The sequence below is a fragment of the Budorcas taxicolor genome, chromosome 24 (genome assembly GCF_023091745.1).
Source record: "Budorcas taxicolor isolate Tak-1 chromosome 24, Takin1.1, whole genome shotgun sequence".
NCBI classification, from domain to species: domain Eukaryota; kingdom Metazoa; phylum Chordata; class Mammalia; order Artiodactyla; family Bovidae; genus Budorcas; species Budorcas taxicolor.
The window spans coordinates 12,829,823-12,848,276 of record NC_068933.1 but is presented as its reverse complement, the minus strand read 5'-3'; the positions used below and the strand labels follow the sequence as shown (position 1 = coordinate 12,848,276).

General features: G+C 38.3%; 1 protein-coding gene and 1 non-coding gene across 2 annotated transcripts in view; one reads left to right on the top strand and one right to left on the bottom strand.

Annotated features, from left to right (window-relative positions):
- Positions 1 to 18,454, bottom strand: part of TENM3 (teneurin transmembrane protein 3) — a 450,290-nt gene that overhangs the window by 334,790 nt on the left and 97,046 nt on the right. The window lies entirely within an intron of this gene.
- On the top strand, positions 7,443 to 7,515 carry TRNAK-UUU (transfer RNA lysine (anticodon UUU)). The gene has a single exon. It is a non-coding gene; the product is annotated as a tRNA-Lys (tRNA).

The window sequence follows — 18,454 nt, the reverse complement described above, 5'->3', positions numbered from 1 at the left end:
TCTTTATTTTTAGAAGCCTTATGTTATTTCACCAAAAACACAAGTGGCTTCTGAAATCTGACTGACCCATAATGAAGACTTATGACACTTCATCTCCAATCAGTCACATGTATGGTGTGTCCAAAGCACTGGGTCTGATTTCTGTCTTAAGGCGGATGACCTTGGGTGGAGGATGACCTTGGGCAGGAGCATGCTGGGTCCTCCACAGCCCAGGCAGGCAGAGAGGAGGGGAATAGGATGTGGGTGTGTGGAATGAGGTCTGGACGCCTTGCAGGGGGGCAATCAAGCAATATACTGTATCCAGAAGGCTTAGCGGGTTTCAGTCCTGTGCCAGCAGATACCCAAGTGGGAGGGATGTGGGTAAGGAAGAGAGATCATTCCTCTCTATGGGTGAGAGCAGGACAAGCCCAGGAGCACAGAGCTTTGAGAGAAATCCAGACAGCCAGCAAGAGGTCGGATGACGATGGGCCACACTCTGTCTCTGGAGTGAGTTTATGAATAAATCCACGTCTTACTTATCACTTTGTCTCTCACTGAATTCTTTCTGCAATGAGACATCAAGAACCTGAGCTGCATTAGGTCCTAAAACCAGAAGCGATTCACTCATGCAGGGCAGCACATGGTGATCTGTGTCTCAGAGATGCTGCCATGTCCAGCGGAGAGAGACTCAGAACGCTGGAGATTCAAGAACAATACTGAAACCCCAACAAATGGAAGAAGCTAGCATTCTTCATTCCAGAGAAGATCACAATTTGATAATCTCAAGAAGCTCATCAAGAGACCACTTGAAGCCAGATTAAAAAGTGCAGGCCCTGCACAAACCCTGATCCTTGCTCTAAACTCCTCACCAAATCCCACTGGGGTGGGACACAATTTTTAAGGTTCTTAGCCCTACTGTGGTCCCTTTTGCATGACAAAGCAATAAAACTATTCTTTTCTATCACCCCTCCCCCCTCCACCCCAAAAAAGAGGTCAGATAGGGGTAGGGATGGCAGGAACTGGGTACAGAGCAAGATCTGAGGGCCCAATCAAGCCACCAAATGTCCTAAGGCAATGTTACAAGTGGGTGCGTAGCAGTGTGTAGAACCCTAGTTCTATGTGAGTCAACCTCCACATGGAGGTGTACAGGAGTGGCCAAGAAAGAGGGAGTGTCACTCATCCTTGGCAGGTTGGACACAAGGTCCAAAACCAGCAAGACAAATTCCCAGGCTCACCCAGGGATGGCAGTGTTTGTCTATGCTGGCAGCTTATTGGGGTTCAACTTATTTGCAGGTTTTGACAATAAAAACACATTGGGGGAGGTGCTTTGAAAGAACATGGATATGTGATAAATAAAAATGATTGAATTGTTTTAAATCCTTCAATCTGGACTATTTGTTTCCAGCCATCATTCTACTCACTCAACTCCCAAGCATATTTTTGTGTTAGTTCTCAAAAACTGACAACTCAGATGTCAAAAAGCTAGGCCATAGATCTTTGAAATTAAATATACATAAACAATTTGTTTTCTTTGTTCAGATGCTAAAATTTGGTCGTTCATTGATGGCTAGTGATGAAGTGATGTGGTCAGGTGGGTAGTTGTCTGTAAAGGCACTAGCTACCTGCAGGTCAAATCCCTCTTGCAGTGGAGAGAACACAGAAATCACACCAACTCCTGGTGCTCACTCAGTCCCTTTGCGACCCCATGGACTGTAGCCCGCCAGGCTCCTCTGTTTATGGGATTTCCCAGGTAAGAACACTGAAGTGGGTTGCCATTTCCTCCTCCAGGGGATCTTCCCAATCCAGGGATCAAACCCACATCTTCTGCATCTCCTGCACTGGCAGGTGGGTTCTTTCCCACTGTGCCATCTGGGAAGCCCTAGAGTCACTCTTCAAAATTTATAATATCAAAAAATTTGCAAAGAACCCATCGGTATTAATATCATTTTTTGCAAATAGTTATTAAGGTCTTTATTGACAAACAAATCTGGATAATCATTAATTTTAAAAAGTTTTAATTAAATTTTTTTTTCCTAAATTTTTTGCTCAGGAAAGTAGATTTTTTTTTTTCCCCCTGCTAGTTACAAGGATAATTAAATTTCACCCTCAGCAGAGGGGCGGGACAGTTCTGTCTTTGGCTGTGAAGGTGGCAGGGATTCTAATTTACTATTGACAGCGGTTCTTTCACTTTGATACATGTGAATTCAACTTCATTTAATTGAATGCCTATTATGTGCCTGAAACACCTTAAATACTTTGGCTTGAAATGCCATTTTTAAACCTCACAGGGCAAGACTAGTTTAAAATTAATGTAGAAAACTGTATTTCCATTGTTTAAAATACTCTGTAGGGGAAAATACACTGTTGGCAAATTTCTACCTGATATCTGTCTTGGTTCATAAAAACAAACAAACAAGTGTGCTTAGGGTCCTGTGAGGGGCAATGTAGGAGTTTACAGCGAATCATACCAAGGTATACCTAAAGTACTACATGAGAAGAAATGAATTCTCTAGAAATGGGGAGGTGAGGAAGAATAAAGAGAAAAGCAGGGAGAGACAGAGGCTGATAGGTAAGGAAAACTCTAGTTACTGTATATCTAGTCCTGTGGGCTTGCAGTTTCTGGGTGACAGCAAGCTTCAGGGGCTATCTCTTTTAGAACTGGCACAAAGGGAATTAGGTCTTTCAAAAGACAGAGAGGAATTGAAAGGCAAAATAAGGGCATCTATGTATTTGATGCAAACCAAGGTGACTCTAACCCCGCAAGGCCATCCCACCGCAGTCTGAAGATTCTGACCCATTAAGGCAAGTGTCCAGGTGAAGAGTTTCACCCAAGACTGCACAGGTGTTCCAGTCTACCCTCCTTGATGGCAATTTGACTCCAAAATAGAAACCACTGTGAAAATATGTAGAACTCTATGTTATTTTTGGCCAAAGTCCTTTGCAAGATCTTCCAAAAAAGATTTGCACAATGTGATTTCCTTCACATGAATTTTAAAGATTAAGGCAGAACAAGTTAGAGTATTTTTGAATTAATTTCATAATATTACTCATTAGATCAATATATCACAGTGTCACTTTAACTACAGAGTCCAATATAGCTTTCAACCAGATGATATAGGTGTCTAGAATTAGTAGAAAGGCTCTAATATTTAGCTGCAAGTCTAGGTTGAATAACTGTACCCTTCTTGCTTGTGTTCTAGAATCGATGTTGGGTAAATTTCCCTTCAAGAAATTTCTGGTAGGGTTTCAGAAGCATAGTTATAATGAGGACTTCTCTAACTGAAAACAAAGTAGTTAGATTAGTTGTGATTAACAACAATTTATGATTAGTGAGTAAGGTCCTAGATTATAGCAACGTATTCACTCCATAAAACACTTTTTCCATTGCTTGCTGATTTTTTCTAGCAATTTTAATTTTAAAAAAATGTAGTGTCATAATCAGCAATAGGAAAATCCATGGCTATGGTTCAGATAAGCCGGCATCTTTTTACCCACGCCTTAGGTGATGTGAAGAGACACCACTGAAATAGATGATAAAATGGGCTCAATGCAAAAGAAAAGAACCTATAAAGAACAAAGCAGCTTTGATAGTTTGCAGACTGAAACCAGTGAAAACACATCACAGTCCACCCTTCAGGGATTTCTCCACTTGTCTACAATTTCTCTGGGAAATTGGGAAATTCAGGTTCTGGACATAGTTCTTCTGATGGGCTGTGTAATCTTGCTAAATCTTAGTTTATCTGGGCTTCAATTTTTCCCTCTAAAAAGGGGAATATCTCTCGGGCCTTCTGAATCCCTTAAATGGCCGTGCAAGAGTTTCTTCCTACTCCTTTAATATTCTAGGATAACAGTTTTCAGTTCCTAGATATATCTATTCATTTCTCATTTTCTTCATGTTTTTCTTTTATCCATCTTGATTTTCCATTGGCCTGATTGTTTGTCTGTCCATCCCCTCACAGTATAAAGATCAAATTTTATTTTGAAGAATGAGTAAAGAGTAAAGAAACAGTAAAAGGGGTCAGTCATTTCCATATGTTGACATTTTAAGGCAGATGTGATTTAGAAAACAGCTGTTCTCAGCTTTATTTCACTCCATATTTTAACCTTCTGTGTGTTGCGATACCAGCCTCAATCTATTGTCTGTAAGAGGTGAGAGGTTCTCCATTTCATAAGAACAGCACTGATGATTAATGAAGCCAAGAGAAGCAGTAAGGTATGCATGAGCCCTATTATTATGTGTTGTTATCATATTGTTATCATATGGTTTGTTACTATATTGTCTGTGGCAATCACACCTATTTATTCTTCTCAGCTAAGATTTACATCTCTTGCAAGGTCTCTTGTCTTTCATTGCCTGTGTATCCTATCAACAACTTCAAGTAAGGTGGGCTACAAAGAGGAGGCTCTGGGTATAAGTATAGTTTAGAGCAGGGATCCCTACCTCCAGGATCTAATGCTTGATGATCTGAGGTGGAGCTGATATAATAAAAATAATACTAGAAATAAAGTACACAATTAAAGACCCTGATGCTGGGAAAGATTGAGGGCAGGAGGGAGGGAAAGGGGGCAAGCGAGGATGACATGGTTGGATGGCATCACCTACAATGGACATGAGTTTGAGCAAACTCTGGGAGATAGTGAAGGACAGGGAAGCCTGGTGTGCTGCAATCCAGGGGGGGGGTCACAAAGAGACAGATACCACTAAACAACTGAATAGCAACAATAAAAGAAACGTGTCTGAATCATCCCGAAACCATGCTCCACCCCAGTCAGTGAAAAAATCATGCTCCATGAAAATGGTCCCTGGTGCCAAAAAGGTTGGGGACCACTGATTGAGAGGATACCACTGCTTTCCTGCCTTCAAGAGATCACAGAGCATCACCAAACATTAGGACCCAAAAGAAACTTACAGCTCCTTGTGGAACCCTCTTGCCTTCTTACAATGAAGCCAACGCGTACGATCCCAAAGACAAACATCTCCTCTATTTACTAGTGATTCTAAATATCCCTAACATGACCGCCTCCTCATATTTCCTTAAGCAAAAAAGTAGAGAGAGGCGTTATAATTTGCCTAAAGGCATCTATCAAAGCTAAAGAACCGCTGTCAATAGAAAATTAGAATGCCCTCAACCTTCACAGTCAAACACTACTGCCCCGCCCCCTCTGATGAATGTGAAGTTTAATTAATTATCATTGTAACTAGCAGGAAAAAAACAATCTACTTTTCCTGAGCCTAGAATTAAAACGTTTATAATTTTCTATTTCCTTTTTTTTCTATTTCAAAAGGACTGAGAAGCTTTGCCAAACAGTTAAATATATATCCATATCCAATTTTCCTCCAATTATGAAGAAATAAACCAACTTCAGGGCTTTCTAATACCTGTTCAACTGTGACTTTGGTGCCTTTCGGCTTTCGTGAGCGAGTATGTAAAGATGACCTTTCTCTGCAGAGACAGTATCTACTCATGCCTAAAAAGGGAAGATTTGAAAATTCATAAATACTCTCGCCTTTTTCCCTATCCTATTTCAAATCAATTTCCTATTTTCTCACATTCCTCCCAGCTGGCAGCTGCCCCTTCTGGGCCTTTATCTGGCGAGAGGAAGACAGGCAGGCAAGTAGTTGCCTGTTCACTTGATGTAGGTCCTGTTCCCCGGGCTGGAGACAGAATGTCTGATCTCCATATTGTTAGCAGCTTCCAATTGCCCCATCTTCAAAAGCATCTTAACACTTGGGTCCACCGGCTGGGGTCCCCTGTCTTTCTTTTCAGTGGGAATTAAAACCTTTCTGTTCTTTGAAAGAAGACTTCTAGAAAAAAAAAAAAAAAAGAGAAACAGTCATAATAACCAACCCATAAGTCAGGTCACTAAAGGAAAAAAAGGAAAAATTCACCTGCAGTGTAAACACAGAGGATGGAAGAAGTCATGTAATAAACACTGTATTTGTCGACTGTCTGAAGCAATACAGTTGAAGAGAAATAGCTTTCAGTCTTGCAGGGACTCTCCTGAACAAGACCAGAACTTCCATAAAACCAGGGAACTGATGAGGACTACCGATAAAAACCATGAAAAGACCTCCCCTCGCCCCCCAGCACAGACAGCTACTTGAGTGAAAATGGCATTTAGTCTTCTGTTTGACTTTGCATCAGATGCTTCTTGGTATATATCCAGAATTATATTTATAGACTTCAGAGATGCCGACGAAAGAACAACTTGCGTCCCAGTGCTTCCCATAGAAATGCTCCACATCTTTTCTCTATCCATTGTTGCACTGATTCCTGCTGAACTGATGTGCTCAGACCTTTTGTTCAGCTCCTGTGGCTGAACAGGAGCTTGCTCTCTCTCTCTCTCACCACCCCCTTCTTCCCCTGCCCCACAGTGGTCCAGCCCAGCTAGGACGAAGGACTGTCACTCTTGGTAAGGATTACTGAGTTCTCTCATTTGACTTTCTTTCCAAATGGATTTCTAAGTCCTTTTTTCTTTTTTTCTTGTAGTGCACAGGAAAAGAAAAATATCATCTGGTCTAGTCTCTGGAATAGAGTTTATAAGCTCCAGGAAAACAGGGAGAAAAGGCAAGTTTACAAATAAAATATACTGATACACTATTCTTCTATTTTTAATTCTAAGAATGATCATTAAGTTCTAAATAACATACAAGATACACATTTCTGGAAACCAGATCCCTCTTCTGATTTCTCTCTATTTTTTTTAAAACTCCAAGTTGTTACCATTCGAATAGTCATCTCCTGTCCCTGGGTCAGAAGTAGCGGGAAGACTTCTGTTTTCAGAAGTACCTCCTGCATCCATGCTTTTCCTTTAAATTTCCTTATATATCCTACCCAATTGCTCAATCTCATCACATCTACCCTAGATGCATCGATAGCCTGTGCCACGGTCCTTGCATCCCTACTCCAATCCACATTCGGGTCAGACTTTCCAATGACTCATTTGCGAATGCTCCTCCCACTCTCAAAGCCTCACTGGTTCCCCACTGACTACAGAGTAAACCCCATCACCAACCATTATCCAGGAGAACCGTCTTAGTCTTATCTTGCACTTGACATAGGATTTTTCTCACTTTGTCATGTCACTCCCTCTGCCGAGAGGTCCTTCTTTGGTGCCCCACCCCCCTTACTCCATTCTTCCTTTCTCTCTCTCTCCGTACCCCCAACCCCCGCCTTTTATTTCTCTCTGATTTCCATAACTACTGCCACCTCACAAGGCCTAATTGACCAGTTATGAAAGTGCCAGTCGCTCAGTCATGTCTGACTCTTGGCGACCCCATAGACTGTAGCCCACCAGGCTCCTCCATTTTGGGGATTTTCCAAGCAAGAATATTGGATGCTGTTCCTTTAATTCCAATTGCCTACCAGGCTCATAGCCAATCACTTAATGGCTTCAATAGGATGTCTACAGGCATCTAAAATGCAACATGTTCAAAGCTAATATAATCATCTTCGGGGAATTTCCTGGTGGTCCAGTGGTTAGGACTCCACACTTTTACTGCTGAGGGCCCAGGTTCAAGTCCTAGTCAGGGAACTAAGATCCTGCAAGCTGCCCAATGCAGCCAAAAAGATAAAATAATTTAAAAATAAAGACCTCATCACAGTTGAACCCAAACCCTGAATTTGAGTAGTTCTCCTTTAAAAAAAAATGAAATGAAATGAAATAATCATCTGCCACAAGCTTCCATCTCTTCCTGGGTTCCTGGAGTCAGTGAACAAAAAAATCTGTGTCCGTCCAAACGCTCAAGAAACTTGGAAGCTATTCATCAGCACTGCCTTCCCCATTCCCTACACTGCATCAACCCATAGGCCCTCCACCGTTTTCATCTCTGCCATACGTACCTATGTTGATGCAGCCATCATTTTTCACTTGGATGTAATATCATACCTGCTTCTATGCTTACCTTCCTCTAACACTCTTCATACTCCATTCAGAAAAGTCTTTCAAAAAGACGCAAATCATCATACCAATTTCCTGACAGAAAAATTCTGAATGACTCCCCACTGCCATTGTGATAACATCCCAGTTCCTAAGTAGAGCTGGTGAGATACTCTGTGACCTCACATCTCCTTGTACTTTCAACCACAGTGACAATTTCTGGTACCGTGCATAGGATATGCCTAATCTCTGGACTAGCATCCATCTTCTCTTAGCTAAGTCCTGTTTTTCTTTCAGTCTTATCTTGGATGTCTCCTCTTCCTGACTTGAAAGCTTTTCTGTCCCCTGGTGGCTAGATGTCAGTAATCAATCAATTAAATGCTTGATTATTGCATAGTCATCAAATTAAGAAAACATAAAAATAACAACACTTATTACATTCTACATATTGCCTTAAAACTAGAGAATTGGAGAAGAATATAGCGACAGAGGCAGCATCGTTATTTCTGACAGGCACTGGTTGCACGTTAATCTGCAAAAATTCTTGTGAGTCTGGAAGATGCAAAGATGATCCTCCCATTTGTGGAATATGAACAGTCACAAAGTCCTCAAGTACATTCATACCTGAGTTCAAATTCCATCTCTTGGGACTTTCCTGGGGGTCCAGTGGTTGAGATTCTGTGCTCCCAGTGAAGAGGGCAGAGGTTTGATCCCTGGTTGGGGAGCTAAGATCTTGCAAGCCACACATTGAGGAAAAAAAAAATATCCTGCCTCTTCCACTTACTAGGTGTGTGATCTTGAGTTAATCGCTTGCCATTTTTGAGCCTCGTGTATGTATGTAAATTAGGAATAATATAATACCTATGTCACTGGATTTTTGTTAAAAGTAAATGAGATAATCTATGAAACATTTTATCATAGGACTTTAAATATACTAGAAATTCAAAAGCGGGGTTCATATTTCATTCAACATTCAATCCCTGACAGGATTAACTATGCGTAGACACTGAATAAAGTTGGTCTACCTGAATTGAATTTGAACTATGGATTAATTACCAACTGTAGCTATTAGATAATTAATAGATCCTACAGTAATAAAGGTTTATAAATTTGCCAAATGTCAAGGCCAATCATTTGAATTTGATCTGTATTGGTAAGGCAAAACAGTTCTACTCCTTGGCACTAACAGAAATGTTAATTCAATTAATCACTGTAGGCAATAAATTATTTAAAAAACTAATACTGGATCTAAAGAATTTATACTGTAGGTGTGATATAAGTTAAAACAAGTATTTAAGCATTTCTATTTTTATCATACTCATTTATATCACATGAAGAAATTGCTTATGCAATTTATATATGTGCATGGAAATAAAATTCATAATGTAGCACTCAGTCACTGATTTAAAAGCTAAAATTAAACAATTTTCATGGACACAAATAAAAATTAGAGTAGGTTACTAATGTCCAACAATCCCAAGCAATGCTTAACAGTCCTATGATATTATGGAATTGGAGTAGAATTTAGAAACAGAGGCAGTGTCATTGTTTCTGAGATGCACTTGGTTGTATGTTAACTGGCAAAACCTCTTTGAGTTTGGAAGATGCAAAGATTAGCCTCCTGTTTCTGGAATATCAACAGTCACAAAATCCCCAAATATATTTCACCAAAAAAAATTTAAAAATGGAGTTGGTTAGAGTCTTTGGAAGAAGTTGTCTCAGGATCTATTGGGTCAAAAAGATAGAATATATTTCCTAGCACTGGGAAATATTAGACTTTACTCCCTGTGTGCCAGACATATTTGCACCCAGACTAAACAGTGTTTATCCACTATGCTTACTGGAACAGGGAAGCACTTATATCAGTCCAATGCCCTTCATAAGAATTAGTTTCCATCAGAGACAGGAAAACTAATGATACAAATCATTCCCCTTATTATTTTCTTTAGTATTATGTACTTCCTCTTGGAGAAATTAAAATATTCTGCTTGGAAAATTTAGCAGAATAAAATATTTTTTAAAGGCATCATATATTTTAAAAAAATCTTTGTTATTTTAATGTACGCATTTTTGATAAAATATATGGGCTGCACAAGTCACACAAAGCTTTCCAAAGATCCCTGTTTTTGGCTTCATGGCATCATTCCTGGAACTCTGTCTGCAAGTGATTGATGGAATTAAAAGCTGACCCAAAGAAAACCAACTATTGGCAGGGCCAGCATCCAGTAAATGTCTGTCAGGATTGCTCTGACCAACATGGGCTGTACTCTGTACTAGATGGAGACTAGAATCCATTGATCAGATGCTGTTTTGGAGAAGCTAGGTCTGCAGATAAAATGGGGGAACATCAACCAGCAGTGGAGCGAGAAGCAGAAGCAGAGAACACGAAACCTAACCAGATAACCATACTAGGTAGTGATGGGTATTTCTCAATGCTCCCTCCACTGCCCTAAAACCTGGCTCAACCCTTGCTCATGTGTCATGATTGACATTTGTTTCTTCCAGGCCTATGGACACGGGTTTCTGTGTTTTTCTTTCTTTGCCAAGTTTCTTGATCATACTTCTTTACCGCCTAGGTAACCTGAGTACCTCTAAATCTTTATATTCCAAAAGCACCCACTGCAGTATCCACCAGCATTCTGACTCCAGGCTGGTTTTCTCCATAACTTTGGTTAGTTAATATTTACTCACAAAAACTGAGCTTGAGAGAAATGTCTCTTTAAAAATGTGTTGTATTTAGAGCAAATACATTAACATGCTTTTTTTTTTTTATTGCCAAAATGTTTTGAATAATCATCTGTCAATCACATTTCCCTTTTGTGGGAAGAGAAAGGTCAGCAAGTTGGCAAAAAAAAAAAAAAAAAAAAAAAGTGACAGCTCTGGATAGGGTTTTGGGAGGTGGGGATAAAAAGTCACTTCTCATGTACACAGCTGCGTGTAATGAATGCAACATGTTTGAGGCCTATTCTTGGATCAGTTCCCCTACATTTTAAACTCAACTTTTCTTGGCAAGATTTCTGGGGCCATACTGTGTATGTGTCTGAATTCCTTCAGCCAAAATCTCTTAATATGAAAATTCAGCAGTATTGCAGTCTGTGTAGATGTCATGACTCAAAATCCAGTCTGTTTTATGTCCCCTGTGACTCTGGACTGACCTCTTTATTACTATGGGCTTATTTTTAGCACAAAGTGATATTTATCTATGTCATTTTCTAAGGCCATATATAAAGATGGGTATATATATTATCCTGTAGACTTATAGTTTACAGGGAATATGTATGGAAGGAAAGCATGTTTTAAGTGAATTAACAGAAAACACATATAACCCAAACCACAGCCTGGCTTTTACCTTAATGAGTAACATTTCCATTGCTGAAAAGGGAGCCAAGCAAGTTCCATCCTGGGGAACCCGGCTTCCTTTCTCTCCCAAAGGAGAAGTTCCTCTCAAAATATGGCCACCCCTCCCTCAAAGCAAACAGAAACTCCCTTTTGCATGTTTAAGGTTTCACTTCTATATTCTGGAATTAAGGCTATATTAAAAAAAATAATTTTTCAGAAATGTGATCTCCATCACAAATACATCTGAATGTGCAAACGTCAAAACAAAACAAAAGTTATAACACAGATTCTGTTCAATGAGTATAAGTAAAAAGTGAAATATTTTCCCAAGTGAAAAAAACCCACGATGATGTTTTTAAAAACTTATGAATCTGAAAAGTCTTACGGACTGGGTCCCTAGAAGTCATTCAGCACATAAAGAATTTAAATATCAAATCTGAACAGTAACACAAAAAGATTTTGAAAATAAGCTAGAAATCATGAACAGATGCCTCAGCATGAAAGAAATTAGAAATACAAATATGCAAAACTGAAAGGCAAATATTTTGGAAACATGTTTGGAAATTCAATATTTTTCAACAGATAACGAACATGGCGGTATTTTATTTTCTATTTAGAAGATTGTGAATTATTCTATAAATTTAACAATTAATCTTAATATTTTAAATTATATTTGTCAAAGTATTAAGCCTAGGTTCAAAATCACATAAAGTTTTAAAATACTTGTCAGATCAAGTAATGAGATTAATAACAGGTTTTTGTTTCATATTAAAGAACGTGACCTAGGCCCAAAAGATATTAAGATATTGAAATAAGGTCTAAATATTCTGAAATACAATTAGTTTACCACAAAGTACGTTAATGACTAAATTAATCCCTATTTTATTTTAACTTCTGGTAAAAGTAGGGTTCTAGTTGTACAAAAAAAATTGACAACCCAATGAAAATGACGAAAAAAGCATCCACTCATGTTTTTCTTCGTGTTTCTGGAAAGAGATTTACCTAAGCGTCAATGGTGGTGTGACAGTCCTTCGTCATTACCTTGGTGGTTGTATTAACTATCTTCAGGTCACTTCTTTGATTTAAAGATTTTTCTAGAGCAGTGTATCTGCTTTCATTAGTTTTTTTTAAGTCAAAGATTAAAAACTAGATAAAATACTACATTCTCCGTGGTTCTCCAATATTGGAATGTGGAAGGAGCTAAGCTACCCATGCAACCAATTACTTTCTCCAGTAAATCCATTATTTGTCAGAATACTGCAAAATATCCACGAGAACTGAACTGATTGTCCATGTGTAAATACTGGCACTGCTTAAAGTAAAAGAGACATTTACTCCCAAACCAAATTACATTTGGAACATTTTGGAAAGAAATGCATAATAAACCATTGCAGAAATCCTAACATGTTCAATTTCCACTTTGAGTGTTTTTGATTCAACTCTTTTGTGGCTAACTCAGTTGAGTTCATTCAGCAAAAGAAAGCAATATATTTTGATAGAAAGAATGGAAGCAAGAGGTTTCAGAGATTAACCAGGGATCAATCTGGTCTTGACTAACCATCCTTGTGGGCACTTTGAAACATCTGTGTTTCATCAGACACTCCTGAAAATGCAGGGCATTCCACCATGGAAAAGTTTCCTCCAAACTCTCTCCCTTTCTAATGGAATGTTTTGCCAAGATTTGTTTTATATGTTTGACAGAAAATAAATTACTAAGATATAGGAGATTGTCTGAAGATTTGTGATCCTTACAGAGTAGGTTAATATGAGTTAGACAAGATCAGTCTTTAGGACATGTAAGAAATACAAATGTTTTCAGTAGTTGTCTTAGGCAAGCGGAATAATATGGATTGCTTGATCTTTTTTTTTTTTTAAAGAAATTTAAAACAATAAAAAGCAATTCTTTGATCACTCCAGAGACTGTAATTCAGCTCACATGATCCCCTAAATTATATAAAATTTATCTTCAGAAGCCATTACTTAAAAGTACAACGGCTAGTGTGGAAAGAAAAATAAAGAGTTAATGAGTCAAGTGTTTATTTCCTTAGATGATTATCTTCATTATGAAAAGTAAAATAATGTAGCAAGTGGATATTCTAAAAAAAGTTTAAAAATAAGGATCAATGTACAAGCACTCAATTTTGATATAACGTCTCAGACATCTTTCTTATCTATGTTATGCCATATCATCAAAATGATATAGTTTTTACATAATATATTTTTCTTAACACATTATACCTAGTTTTACTGTTCTGTTGATTGTTTCAAGTTAAGAAAATGATGGATAAAATGTTAATAATACAGATTCAAGTAAAAACTCTATTGTGCCAGTAACCATTACCTTGTGAATAACATAAAATTGCTGAGTAAATAAATTTCCAGGATTTTTATGTTCTTTTATTTCTAAAACCTTTTATATTCTATTGGGGTCATTAGTCGTTCAGTCATATCCAACTCTTTGCACCCATGGACTGTATCCTGCCAGGCTTCTCTGTCTATAGGATTCTCCGGGCAAGAATACTGGAGTGGACTGCCGTTCCCTTCTCCAGATACTGGGGTACAGCTGACTAACAACGTTGTTGTGTTGGTTTCAGGTGTTCAGCCAAGTGGTTTAGTCATGCATGTATCTGCTCTTTCATTTAAGTCATAACTGGTGAGGTTAGACTTAATTTTAGGAGATAATGTCAGCAAAACTAACTCATAGAAATGGCACTCTTCTCTATATTATTATTCTTTCCTTTTAAATTCCTCTTAACCTTGATTGTTAAAACAAACAAACAAACAAACAAACAAAAAAGCAAGTCTGTAGTTGGAGGGAGGAGGATGTTGATAGCTGATCCTGCCCCTAGCAAATGTACTCACTTCTCTGTGGAACTGAATTAAAAACAGGTCAATTTAGCTCATTTTAAGCAGATTATATTAATTTTGTCCATTCATTATTTCTTTTAAGGGTAATAACATGGCAAAATTTGTGCAAAATCCTCAAATTAAACACTTGTTTAGAACATCCTTACATTGAAAATTTGGGGTCATGTACATTTTAAAAAATTCAGGCCTAAATCAGAGACAACAGCAATTAAACAGTCAAAATGAACAAAATTGTGTAAAAAATATAAATCAACAGGGAAAATAAAATGTTAGAGAAAAAGACTCTAACTGAAAGCTTCAAATCTGAGAAATGAAAATGCAAATTGCCATTAAAGATTTATTAAGATATTTTTACACTGAAATTCATAAGAAACATTCCATTTACATTTTTGCTTTTTCTACTTTTTCAGAAAGTGCTGCTAGTTAAATGGCCACTTTAAATGCTTCTAAAATTTTTTTTAACTTTTTCTATTTAGTTGTAGACTATTACCAATTGCAAACAAAAAAAGTAGGAAAAATTGGACCAGTTGACAATTTAAAATATAATTGAATGACAATTCTTAGCTTATTTACTGCAGGGTTTCTTTTTTTCATACACTTCATTTTAATTCTCATATACTTTTACAAGTAAAAATGCTTTTTCAAGAATATATTTGTGGAACAGTGATAATCCTGCCTTAATTTTCCATACAACACAGTAAGATAAAGTAATAGAACTATTAAGTACCTTTTTCCCACTACCTATAATATGGGTAAAGAATGACTAAAGTTAACGTTAAGTATAAGTTTAATAGTCACTGAATATAATGAAAGTCAAGAAACATCTAAATGTTCTTCCTCATGCTTTATAAGCAGCTCATTAGAATGTATTAAAACTATTTTAAATCTTAAAGTATGGTTTATTAGCAACTGCCAAAAACATTCTCTCAAAATTAAACATCTTATTGTTATGGTTGATGATAAACAGGTGTTTCTTATTTTAAAAATAAATTGGCCATCTTGGAATTTGAAGTATTAACATATGAAGCTTTGCATACATTTCAGAAAACACGAGTGTTTTGTAGTGGTATTGTTCCCTTGCTCACTGCTCATTTTTAACTTTCAGTTTATTTCACTGAACTTCATTAACTCCATTTTTAAAGCCTTTGGAGTGAGCAGTTTTTCAGAACACTGTCTCCTTAACACTGGACATCGCCAAGCAGTCTGAAAGAATAATGTGGCCATATTGACCACAGCTGTGAAAACTTTCACATTATGGATTTCATAGTCAGAGCTATTTGGGACTAAACTTTAACTTCTGCAAATAAAAGGTGATCTGGAAGAAAGGGTTTTAAGGATGTGAAGAAATAACTAATATCTTCTTTATAACCCTCTCCCCACCTCTTCTATAAATACTTCATACAACCTGACCAAAACTCTGAAAATAAAATGAGAGTAAAGAAAAATTTTAAATGCATACACACATGAACAAAGGGAAGAGGAAATGCAATGACAGCAGAAAAGGATGTTGACAAATTTTGGAAGATGGAAAACAAACAAAATGGTGATAATGGTGAAGCCGAGGGAAGGGGTTAAAGCCCGAGGGAAGGGGTTAAAGCCCAAGGGCCATCAGAAAGGAAAACCCACCAAGCACGAGCTCATTCTTTCCTTCAGACCTCAGAAAGTCTTGGGAAACAGATGACTGGTGTTCCTGAAGTCTGATGTGTGGGAGATTAACTTTTAAAGTAATCTTACTCAGCACACCTTAGAAACTATTTACTGCCTGCTTTGTACATTTAATAAAGGAGAGTTCAGGAACTGAGCAGGGACTATGGAGCAAAACTGGCTGACACTAGCTCTGTGACCTCCCCATCGCTTACTTTCTGAGCCTCAGTGGCATCATCTGTAAAATGGGGCACCAATACCACCTACCTCATAGAGTTGCTGTAAGTATTAAATGAGTTAATATGAAACTGGCTTGCTGAGAATTGTGCATGGTAGTTGTAAGTGATTATTTTTTTAATAATGAATTGTACTATGACAGGCAAAATTAAAAAATTTGTTCTCATACATTTAGCACATTTTTTTCCCCCAAGAAAGTTCAGCCCAATACACAGTGAACCTGAATGGCAAGTTGATTCTAAGATTCTAATTTCAAGTGATTCCTCCAGCAGGGATGATTTCCAGGTCTCCACCAAATCCAGAGAGAATTCTTAAATTGGTTCCTTGGGATCTTTCCTGCTCAGTGATGCCCTAATTTACACTTCATAATTTGCAGCCTGCACGTGAGGCATTGTTGAACAGTCTGAACTGAAAAGAAATTCTTATCATAATTAATTTTTAAGGCAGCAGGGAGTTGATTATGAGGTTACCCGAAGCCAACAACAGAAGCGGCGATGTCGACGTGACAACAGGTCAAAGTAACGCAGGGATGCCTTCTAGGCCACCGCAGAATTCATGTGTTTTGGTTTCAAAAGATGCAACTTCACTTCATGATGCCATTTGCAAAGAACTACAGCCCACTGCTTACTTGGCCTTAGCAGCTTCTAATGTTACAGCTTGCTGCTGCTGCTGCTGCTGCTAAGTCGTTTCAGTCATGTCTGACTCTGTGCGACCCCATAGACGGCAGCCCACCAGGCTCCCCCGTCCCTAAAAGGGATTTTTTAAAAAGTATAGCTGCTGCTGGTGCTGCTAAGTTGCTTCAGTCGTGTCCAACTCTGTGCAACCCCATAGATGGCAGCCCACCAGGCTCCCCCGTCCCTGGGATTCTCCAGGCAAGAACACTGGAGTGGGTGGCCATTTCCTTCTCCAATGCATGAAAGTGAAAAGTGAAAGTGAAGTTGCTCAGTCGTGTCCGACTCTTAGCAACCCCATGGACTGCAGCCTACCAGGCTCCTCCGCCAATGGGATTTTCCAGGCAAGAGTACTGGAGTGGGTTGCCATTGCCTAAAAAGTATAGCCACCCATTGATAAATAGACATCTTTACCGCATTTAAAGAATTTTTGCATGGCTTCAGAAGTGTTTTATGACAGAGGGCTGCATTTGCATTACAAATAGTTTTTATACAGACAAAAAAGAAAAAAAAAGAACACTGAGCTTGGAGATGAGGGATATTTTACCAGGACGTATTTAGGAAGTTATCTTAAGACAGTTTCCTCTTAACCGCAGTGGGATTCATCTCCCAGGGCAATTGCCTAAGAAGAAAATTGCAAAGCTGGTATTTAAATCTAACCTTCAACCAACGGTAATCCAGGATGATGAACTTCAGCGGGAACCTGGGAATTCTGAAGGGCCGTTACAGCCCCTGAAGTCATGGTTGGGAGGACCTTGGCTAGCTGATTTAGACCTCCATAAGCTGCAAATCAAGAATATGAATATTCCCTGCTGATTAGAAACAGCTTTGAGTGTTTCTTTTCTTCATAGCTCATTTCATTGTATTTTCTTTTGTTTTCAAAGAATCCTAATAAGCATAAATATAGAACAGATCCATATGAACGCAAGAGCAGACATCTCAGTTCTCTTTGATTCTCACATTTCGTTTTCTTGCTCGTTCTTACTGCTCTGAATCTGAAGATAGTTATGGCCAGAGGCTAAACATTGACTAACAGAAGTTCTCTCTTCTGGATTCTTTTGGGAATTCTCAGGAGAGTACCCAGCAACAAATGGGAATTAAGACAATACACCTCCTATTTATTTTATCTTTCAAAGTCATACATACAGCATGTAATAAGGGGAACTCTGATCTAGAAGGATGAGTGTATTGTGCCAGGGCTTAAGTTTATTTCTCGCTTGGCCACTGGCTTAGGCAAGTGACACTGCATAATCATTAGTGTCTCTAAGCTGTCACTTACTTTGGGGATGGTATCTTTTCTATCGCCTTTTTCTCAGCGTGACTGGCAGTGAGAGGACCAGAAGATAACAAAGGATGATGATAATAGACGTGAAGATGAAGTTGGGTAAGGGTGATAAAGATATATACAAGGGCTCACAGAAATTTGGGTTTCAACTAGTCTAATAGGGGAAGTTTATTTCCACACCCCCAAATTGGAGGGATAGTTGATTTACAATGTTGTGTTAGTTTCTATGACACAAACGAACTTATCTACAAAACAGAAACAGACTAACAGGGAAAGTTTCATTCCAAAATGTCACTTCTCGGGTGACACTGCATGCATTTCAGAATTACCTTCCCCAAGCTGTTCTGCAAGCTGTCCAGTGATGAAACCTCGCTAGTCCCTGCAAGAACTAGATTTATTTCTACGGCACTCAACTTTTTTCCCTTGCACTTCTGTCAACTCCTGGTCATCCAGACAACATATATGCTAGAAGCAAGTGGCTTCCAAAATGGAGAAGTACATAGGACATAAGAAAACTTGCCTCTCCACTTTGAGATATGACTTCTAAGGG